The sequence below is a fragment of the Ceratotherium simum genome, chromosome X (assembly GCF_057802395.1).
Source record: "Ceratotherium simum simum isolate JZ-2026a chromosome X, ASM5780239v1, whole genome shotgun sequence".
Classification (NCBI taxonomy): Eukaryota; Metazoa; Chordata; class Mammalia; order Perissodactyla; family Rhinocerotidae; genus Ceratotherium; species Ceratotherium simum.
In genome coordinates this window covers 41,399,004-41,409,089 of record NC_141940.1, presented here as the reverse complement: position 1 = coordinate 41,409,089, position 10,086 = coordinate 41,399,004, and the positions used below count along the sequence as shown (strand labels likewise).

At 37.0% G+C, this 10,086-nt stretch overlaps 1 pseudogene; it reads left to right on the top strand.

Moving 5' to 3' along the window:
• The first annotated feature begins 3,577 nt into the window (after nt 1–3,577).
• Nucleotides 3,578–7,085, top strand: LOC147911834 (CTD small phosphatase-like protein 2 pseudogene; annotated as a pseudogene).
• Nucleotides 7,086–10,086: the final 3,001 nt, after the last annotated feature.

Below are 10,086 nucleotides of genomic sequence, written 5' to 3'. Positions count from 1 at the left end.
TCTCAATAAAGTAAATAACAAAATAAAGTTGAAAAATTTAGTTCTACAAGTCAGTTTAATGTTAATAATGTACTTGTATATTGGTATAGAATGTAGCATATTCTGAAGTGTACTTCATTCAGAGCTACAGTCCTTTGAGCTGTAATTCTAAGACTTCTACAGGTGGGAAATTTATCATCCTTTGTAACAGAGACCAGTATTTGTTTAGAACACAGTTACCAGAACAAGGGGCAAAAGCAACTTGAATAAACACTAGGTGGGCCTTCATCATTTAGTTACAGTAATAGAGTCTCTCGTACTAACTAGAGAGGATTCCTTTGAGAATGTGACTATTTGGAAAGCTATAATAAGAATTTTATATAGGACCACACTTAATGATTGATACCTAAGTACTCATTCAGTTGTAAATTTTTGTATTTCATATGACAGTTAAAAGAAAATTGGTCATAGGAAGATTATTATTTCTCACTGAATTGATAATTAAATCAATCTATGTCTTATCCTTTTCTTTTTCTTTTTCGTTTTACAGATATGGAAACTTAGGGTCTCAGAGGTTAAGAGAATGTAGTTTATGTCTAGATCACAGGCTTTTAAAATGGAAAGAAATACATAAATACCAGAATGGTTTCTCAAAACAAAACAAAACAAGCATTTTCAGTGTTTGGCAAATGGGAGATGAGGTCGGTGTGATCAGAGGATTGACATCAGGTTGTGCAAGAGTACGCTGATACCCAAGGATCTGGCTTACAAGAGGAAAACATGATTTCTCCTATTATGGCAGACATACATAAGATTGACTATTCTGATATTTAGAAAGTCACTGGTGCATACTAATGATATTTAATTGTTAATTGTCTCTTATTTCATCTACAGTTCAAAGAAATAGAGAGACATGAATGAAGGAAGAAACAAGGAATTTATTCTTCAGACTCCAGATTTTCTTATTTTCAGTAGTCCAATGGAATTTTATCAACACCAGTTTTGTTCTCAAGTTCCTCACCCAAAACGTGACATCCACTGACATCTGACTTTTTTTCATCTTTCAGACATATCTGACAGCATTTCTTCAGGTTAAAAATAAAACTTTGAAATACATAAGCTGCTGATTTTTTACATAAATAACACTGACTCAAATCTATCTTTGTATCTTTTGTTTTGGCCCACTTTACTATTGTTGAAAGGAATCACTTTCAACCATTTGGTAAGCCCGTTTTAAGTTCTTTTATTGCATCCTCCAATTAATTAAAATATTAAATTATAAACGATTATGTAAAGAGGGATGGAGGTCTAGCCCCGCAGCATTTTTTTTGAAGTAACCTGATGGATGACCTTGCTTACCTTGAGACCAGATGGTGCTGGGCTGGAACTGGGCTGAGGTGAACCAGTAGCATTGCATCACCTGGGAACTTGCTAGAAATGCAAATTCTCAGTCCCCACTCCAGATCTACTGAATTAGAAACTCTGAAGGTGGGCCAGCAATCAGTTTTACATGTCCTTCAGGTGATTATGAAGCACACTAAAGTTTGAGCACCACTGGTTTAGAGCAGTGATGGGGGGGTGTTTGTAAGGGACTGAGCTTCTCCTATGGTAAGACCAGCGTTAATTCAGTGACTTGGGACTGTTTCCAGTAAACTGAACAAGAAAGTAAGCACAAGACTTGGGATGAGACTAAAATTCTCAAGGGCCTGGGACACAGAGAAAGACTTCCTGGAGGGGCAAACATTGGGTAGTGGCAGTGGAAAAAATGGGTAAGGGAACAAGCTCGTTCTAGAAGCATACAAACACTATGACACCATGTATATGAATTTTAAAAAGACACAAAACAATCATAAATTGATTATGGATACATATATATGCAATAAAAGGCATGCATTGGAATGATGCACGCATATGTAGAAAGGCATGTAAGGGAATGATAAAGAGCTTATTTAGAACAGTGGTTGTGTCTTGTGGAGGATAGAGGAGAATTCAGTTGGAGAGGAGCCCTCTTAGTTTTCTACCTCTGTCATAACAAATTATCACAATGTGGGTGGCTTAAAACAACAGAAATTTATACCCTCACATTCTGGAGGCTGATTCTGGCAGTTCTGGAGTCCTCATTTCAGGGTGACGACACAGACACAGACCTTCCAAGGTCTAGGGAGAATCCTCCTTGCCTCTTCCAGATTCTGGTGGCTCTTGAAAGTCCTTAGCTTGCAGCAGCATAACTCCAGTCTCTGCCTCCATTTTCATATGATCCTCTCTGTGTCTTTATATCTCAATTCTCCCTCTTCTTTCTCTTATAATGACATTAGTCATTGGGTTTAGGCTCACCCTAAATCCAGGATGGTTTCATCTTGTATTCCTTAACCTAGTTACGTCTACAAAGACCCTGTTTTCCAAATAAGGTCACATTTACAGGAACTGGGATTAAAGCTTGGAAATTTCTTTTGGAGGATGCCATTTAACTCATATGGGTTCACAGTGGGTTTCAATTGTATTTGTAATGTATTTCTTAAGGGGGGTAGTGGGTACATGGATACAGTATTCTCTATACTATAGACTATTTGTGTAGGTCTGACATATTTTCTAATAAAAATGACAAAAAAAATTAAAAGAGGAAAGGGAGAAAATGGGCCTAATATCTGGAAGGTATGTAAGGAAAATTAAGTCTTAGTTCACCAGAGTAGAGGATCAGAGAAGGGTAAAGGCCAGGAGTTTGAGGATAGAAGACCCCCTTTCTGCATTTAGGAAAGGCTGCCTAGGCACTCTCTAGGTCTCATTAATACCTCCTTTCATAGTCTCTGGTAGCACATCTCATATTCTAACTAATATTACCATTATTTATATATGTGTATCTACTCCTCTACCCCTTTGGGCACTCTACAGATTGTGATATTCTGAATAATTGCAACATTAAAAGGTTTTATTTATCCTTCTTTCCCAAAGTATCAAGCACTCTGTTTTCCCCCTTCATAGGCGCTCAATTAATTATTAAAGTGACGTAAATGTAATTCATCCACAACCTTTTTTATTTGTCACCAGTGTGGCATTTTAAAATGTATTATCATGTAGTATTCCTTATGGCTAGAACTACATGGTGAGACAGAAGGTACAGGGCCCTTTGTCGCTATTATTTAAACGGAAAGGGCAGGGCAAGTAGACTGCTGTCCATGTAATATGATTTGAAGGCCCTCAATTTGTTTCTTATTGGTTACTGTTCATACTGTACCAGTTGTTGAATATATCATTTCTCTTAGACACTATCAAGAGGGGCCCTTGTCCTGAACTCCATGCTTTGGGGACTCTTTTTGGCTCTCTTCCTGCTATGCCCTTCCCACAGGGCCAGGAGCCCAGTATGTGGGGCCAGAGGAATATGTGCACACTCAGAGTCCTAGCCCCCTTCAGATTATCCTCAAGATATGTGGGATGCCTGAACTCTTTACCCAAATGGCCCCAAGCCTGCTTCTAGCACCAGCATGCTCTTCATTGGGTTTTTCCTTTTGAGGACTAACTGCACTGCTGGTGTATGTGCTTCCAGGTTGCTATGGGGTGGCTATACATGAGGAACAGGTGATGAGTGGGCTGGGATGTCCACATGGACACAAATGAGTCCTCAAAGGTGGGGGATGGAACTGAGGGTTGGAAGAGAAGAGGGATTGGCTGATGTCTGAGGCTTGGTTTGAGGCCATGGTCTTGGAGGAGTGGTGGTAGTTTTTCCCACACTGAAGGCACAACAGGTAGAGCAGTCTAGGAATTCTAAACTCATACCTAAACTTTCAGGTCATTATAAAGGTAGATTTGTCATGGAAGAAGATGTAACGTATATTAACAGTTTATTGGTTGATTTAAACATTTTAAATAATTAGCAATATGGCATGTAGCCCCAATTGAAGTTTTGCCCTGAACCTTGCAAATTTTGCAAATGTTTCAGGTGGTTCATGTTAAATATTTAGTTTACTTCTTCCCCCATGAACCTTCAGGCTCTCTCTCTGGTGTTTTGTGCTGCTTCAAGGTAACCACATGACTAGGTCAGAGGAACCAGATGGGCTCCTGGTTGTGTACTTCTCCCACTACCACTGTCCCAATTGTGGTGTTTTTCATTTTGGACTTCCTTACAATACATAGAAGTAATACAAATACTTAAAATATACAGCTTAAGGAACGGGCCCTGTCCATTCCTAACGAATGGATGACATGGGTCCTCTGCTGCCATTTTCTGGCTACCACTGGTGTCTAACAGACAGTGAAATGTATTCTATCTATGGAATGCCAATCCTATGTCAGTGGCAGATTCTGGCCACATAATGATGGGTCTTGAGTCCAAGATCATCCACATTTTTGGATAATTGGGACACTTAACACCCAGACAATGACATGATGTTCATGGTGAAGGAGGCTTAACAGTGTGCTGATAGACATGGTATTCAATGGCCATTTCATGCCCCTTTTCATGCTCATGCTGCTGGCATGTTTAAGAGGAGAAATGGGCTTTTAAAGAATTGACTAATAAAGATTGCTAGAAGTTCCACTTCTGGCATGATAGCATGAGGAGCTCTGTGGATCTACTCCTCAGTGAAACTGGTGAATATTATTTTTTAAAAACCTAACCATTTCAGTTGTCTGGAAATGGTCCTAAGGTCATACAGCAAGTGAAAAAAATATTTGTTCAAGAAAATCTACTAAAATTTGGTAAGGACAGTGAGAATCTGTGGCGTTTGTACCAACACCTATACCCTCCCTCCCCTCTCCTATGTCAGCAAGACAGAAACTCCACTCCAGACTGGTGCAGCCAAGAAAACAGGGCTCCTTCTCCCCTCAGCTCCCAGAATGATCTTTCCAGAAAGGGCAGAGCATCAGCATTTCTCACACTACCTCCAGCTAGATTTTGCTGAGGCTAAATTCCAGTCCAGAGGTGGGGGCTCCCATCTTCCATGCAGTCCCCACTCATAGGACTACCTTGAATGCAGCACTGCTTAGAATATCGGGGCCCCAATTTAATAAGAGGTTCCAGACTAGGAGAGGAAAGCCAAGAAGATGTGAAACTACAGACCCGCTTCCACTGAATGCCCTGCAACTAGAGCAGCAGTGTCACTCACTGAAAAGTTCACCATTGTCCCCATTCCCAGCTCCAGAACCATAGCTCAGAGATTTTACCCAGGAGAAGAAGCAGGCCATAAAACAGAGGGCTTTGCCTCTCTTCCGAAAGGAAATGAATCAATTTGCAACAGAGTATGAAGAAGTTGAAACAGCTCTCAAAAATAATGGAATTTGTGGTTAAAAGCAATTAAGAGGAAATTGGTAGAATCATTAGAAATAAAAGCTAAACTGTACGAAGGCTAGTTTACCAAAGAGAACCAAGGAACAGGTCAGCTAGCCCTCCTGGGGTCAGAATAAATCTTAAATACTGATCTCAAAACTATCCCATCAAAGGAGCCCAAATTTAATTGGATCAGTCTGTTGAGCAATTTGTGCCCTATCCAGCAATTAGTGAAGACTAACAACTGAGTGTGGTCAGGGAAAAGGACAAAGGGAGCCCAGCAAAAAACACTGTCATCCCAGGGTGACTGTAAGCATACCCAAGCCTATGCTTGGTTCCCTGAGGAGGAACATCAGAGGTTTCATGCTGTGGGGAAGGGGAATAGACTTCACCAAAATAATCCAACCAGTCACTAAACAAACAAAAAGCAAATAACAATAACAAGCACCAGAGAGAAGACCAGTACCCAGAGTTGACACAATATATTATCTAAAATGTACAGTTTCCCACAAAAAATTGTGAGAAAATTATTCAAAGAAGCAGGAAAGTCTGACCCTGGTGTTGATTTACCCCTATTCACCCCACTGGTGAAAAGGGATGCTCCGCCTTAGGTAGTATATGACGGCCAAACACATAATGCCCGACACCAGAGAGATGAAATAAAACTGAAGCACATTCGAGAGAGACAAAATATGCTGAAACAAAGTAGACTTGGACGTGATATGGATAATAATTTGATCACATCAACACCAAGAGTAGGAGAAAAGCCTAATAAACAAATATCTTGAAAGCTGATAGTTATGAAATGACAACTCAACACGTAAAACAAAATGGAAAATTAGAAGATAATCCTTCCTCTGGCAGTCCCCTGAGGACTACATTGTTGGGGACCATATTTTCTCCTGTCTTCAATTGTTTTTCACCAGTGAATAAAAATGACACATCAGGATCAGATTCTCCAGGACAGGCTGTGGAAACTGAAGACATAGTAAAACCACTTGATATGGAACAAGTGGATGAGACTACTACCACTACTACTGAATAAATTAATGGAGCAGTTTATTCAATTAAGTAGCTCAAGGGATGCTGTCAATAGTTTAGAAGTAGAAGAAACAATTCATTGGGATATCCCACTTTAAGCACGAGTAACTCTAGGTACTGGTTATTCATCAGCTCATGCAGCAGCCACCTATGCATAAGACTGGAAAGTATTTGACCTCTATTATTTCATGAAGCATGTTCCACTACTGACAGAAGAACAACTAAATAGGAAATCTGCTTTTCCATTGAAAACAGGAAGCACACCAGAATTCTTCTTACTTTTAGACCTGTATGAAATGCTAGTCTAAATGAGCTAGAAAATGTAGCACTTACTTTTCCGCCCTTTCCAAGATATCATTTATCGGATTTATGTGAGATTAAGACTGTGCTTCAGGGAATTCTTGAAACCAATTTCTCAGATCATTCTTTTACTGTGTAAGATCATTCTTTTCACTGCTCCTAAGATGGTATATGCAGATAAGTTACTGAACATATTAGGACCCTAAAAGGCAACTTGTCAGGCATTGTTCTTTCTGTGAACATGTGTTTACGTACAAGGAAACTATACAAAGGACTTAAATATCTTTGGAAGGATCTTTCAAAAACTGTAATAACTAATTCACTACAAGCCTTTGTATATCAGCTTTTTAATAGAATCCCTATAGAAAGCCAGTTTATAGATAAAAATATCAATGAACTCCTAAAATTGATTCCATTTCTGAAGAAGCTTGTAGAACTGAATGAAGATGTTCTACCTCACATCAGAGGAAGGTTTTGCTTGCATGATTTGCTGGCCTCAGATTAAATATGAAGACTTGTCAAATCGCTAATGGGAGAGAGAATGCAGGGCCCCTTTGGACTAAGACAAAAACATTGTCATTACTATTGAAATTTTGCATTTTGTATCCCCATCTTGATTTTCTTATCTTTGGTGCCCAATAATAATTAATAGCTATGGGAAAGAAACTTTATCTATCTCAGATTGAATAAATAGAGAGGATACGCTAAAATAGAAGAGTCTTTAGAACCAGTGGAACTCCAGTGAAATTTTTTATGTACAGAACATTTATAGTTTATAGAAAATTATGTTTCTGCCACAAGTGGTTTTGACATGTAGTCACACAGGATTTTATAATAAAAAAGATGAAAATGTTCTTGTGTTTTTTCTCTGTTTGGTGTTCTAAGTGAGTTTGAAGCCACTTTTCTGTTACTTTAAGATTCTCATCTCAATAGAAATTGCGAGTAAAAGTTGTTTTATGTTTCCTGTTAAGGTTTATAACCTTTTTACATTTTTGACCTGTATTAGATTAGATTTTCATTATGCATTCCTTTTAGTTGGGGTACTTTATATATTTTTGGAAATAGTCAATTTTTAGCTTTTTACTATACATTTGAATGCCATTTTCCCACTTTTTCTGATGCATATTGCATTTTTGTTTAAAAATAATCTCTACTTTCAGTCCATGTAAGTTTAATTTAGAAACATATGCATTTATATTTTGTTTCTGTAATATTCTGCTGTAGGTGAAGTCTTTTGAAAATGAAGAGATGGAGTAGATAAGAGTATCTGAATGACTAATATTCAAAAGATTTAAACCATTGTGATGGCATATTTTCCAAATGGTGATATTTTGCGATGGCACACAGATTTAATGAATAAAGGTATACTTCATACTTGACTGCACTCACAAATCTTTAAGTAGAATGAGTTTGGCCTCCTTTTGGGCTTGATTTGGTTACTGCTGCCTTTAGTTTTCTCCAGAAATAAAGTATTCATCACAGTGACTCAGTATTTTTAGTTATTTTGTATGGGCTGGTAGTACCTCTGTTGTTTTTGGTTATAATCAATTTAAAACTCTATGTAACAATTCTGGTACTAATAGCAGCTATACATAATCTTGTGACATAGTACACATTCAAGCCACCATTGCAGTAAATATGCCCTCATAGTGGTTTTCTCTGCAATATGAAAGTAGCCTTTGAGGCTTGATTCTCCAATAAAGCTACCATAAGAGGTTGATATTTTTATATTAATGTGTAATCTCCTTTGGGGGAGGATTTTCTATGGAAGATATAATATGTAAAAGTTGGTATACTTTGCCTCTCAACTGCATTAACTTGCCACAGGCGCAGACTGATTTTGTGTAAAGAGTGTCAAAGAATGATACTTTTTCCAAAGAGAAGTTTGATATTTCGTATGCTCGTTAAGAAAATACAGTTTTGGAAATTAAAAGTGGACAACTGATAATTGAGGCATATTTCAATCAGTTTTTATGTATATTACTGTCTTACTAGTACAATTTATGCATATTAGATGCAATTTCATTTTTAAATGAATCTTTATAACAAGGAAAACATTTAACTTCATATCAGTTATTTTAAAGCCATGAGTTACGGCAATATTCAGTGTATTAATGAAGATTTTAACATTTCATCAGCATTTGAGCATTGAGCATGTGAGCATTTTCTTACTGTATTATATGTTGTGTATGTAGTTAGCATGTTGCATGCTGAACTGTTTAGAAATTAGCATGTTGAACAAGCCTATTTTGTGGAAAATTCTTATTTATTAAAAAATAATCATGGTAGATTTTTGCAAAAATCAAAATAATTTGCAATTCAGAATATTGTTCTTTTTTTCTTACTTAAAGAAAGGTATTTTGCTTGCAGGAAATAATAATACATATTTATTTCAGCAAGAATCATTGAGGTGTATTTTTTGTTAGGCCATCTAGTCATCTTTATGCTTTTCATCTTCTGTCTTTCTTGAAATAAAATGTACAAAATGTTTAAAAATGAACTGCCTTTGAGAGTGACCAGATGTCAGATGTAACAAATAATGATTTCAAGTTAGCCATTATAAAAATTAGCCATTATGTTCAAAGAACTAAAGGAACCACTGTTAAAGAAGTACAGGGAGGTATGACAACAATGCCTCATCAATAATAGAGTATCAATGAAGAGGCATAAATTATAAAAAAACCCCAAATGAAAATTCTGGAATTGAAAAATAACGTTAATTTAAATTAAAAAAATCACTAGAGGAGTTCAATAATAGATTAGAACAATTCAAAATAAAGAATTAGCAAACTTGAAGATACAATGATCAAACAACAGAGAGAAAAAGAAAAAATGCAAGTGAACAGAGCCTCAGAGAACTGTGGGACAACATTAATTGCAGCAACATGCACGTAATGGGAGTGCTAGAAGGAGGGGAAAGGGAGTAGAAATTAGAAGAAAATATATTTGAAGAAAGAATGGTTGAAAACTTCCCAAATTTGATGAAAAAAATAATCTATGTGTCCAGGAAGCTCAACTTACTCAAAGTAGAATAAATGCAAAGAGATACCAGACACATCATAGTAAGAATGGTGAAATCCAAAATTCAGGAGCAAATCTTAAAATCAACAATAGAAAACAACTTGTCACTTACAAGCGAATCCCAATAAGATTAACAGATGACTTCCCATCAGAAACAATGGAGGCCAGAAGGCAGTGAGATACAGTACTCAAAGAAAAAAACTATCATCCAAGAATCCTATATCAAGCAAAGTGATCTTTCAGAAACGAAGGTGAAATAAACACATTCCAAAAAGCAAAAGCTTAAAGAATTTGTTGCTAGCACACCTTCTCTGCAATAAATACTAAAGGAAGTTCTTCAGGCTGACGATGAGTGACTCCAGATGGTAATTTGAATACATACACACGCACAAAGAGCAACAGTAAGAGTAACTATGTAATTATAAAAGACTGTGTATATGCATATTTATTCTCTTTGTTCTTAACTAATTTAAAAATCAATTATA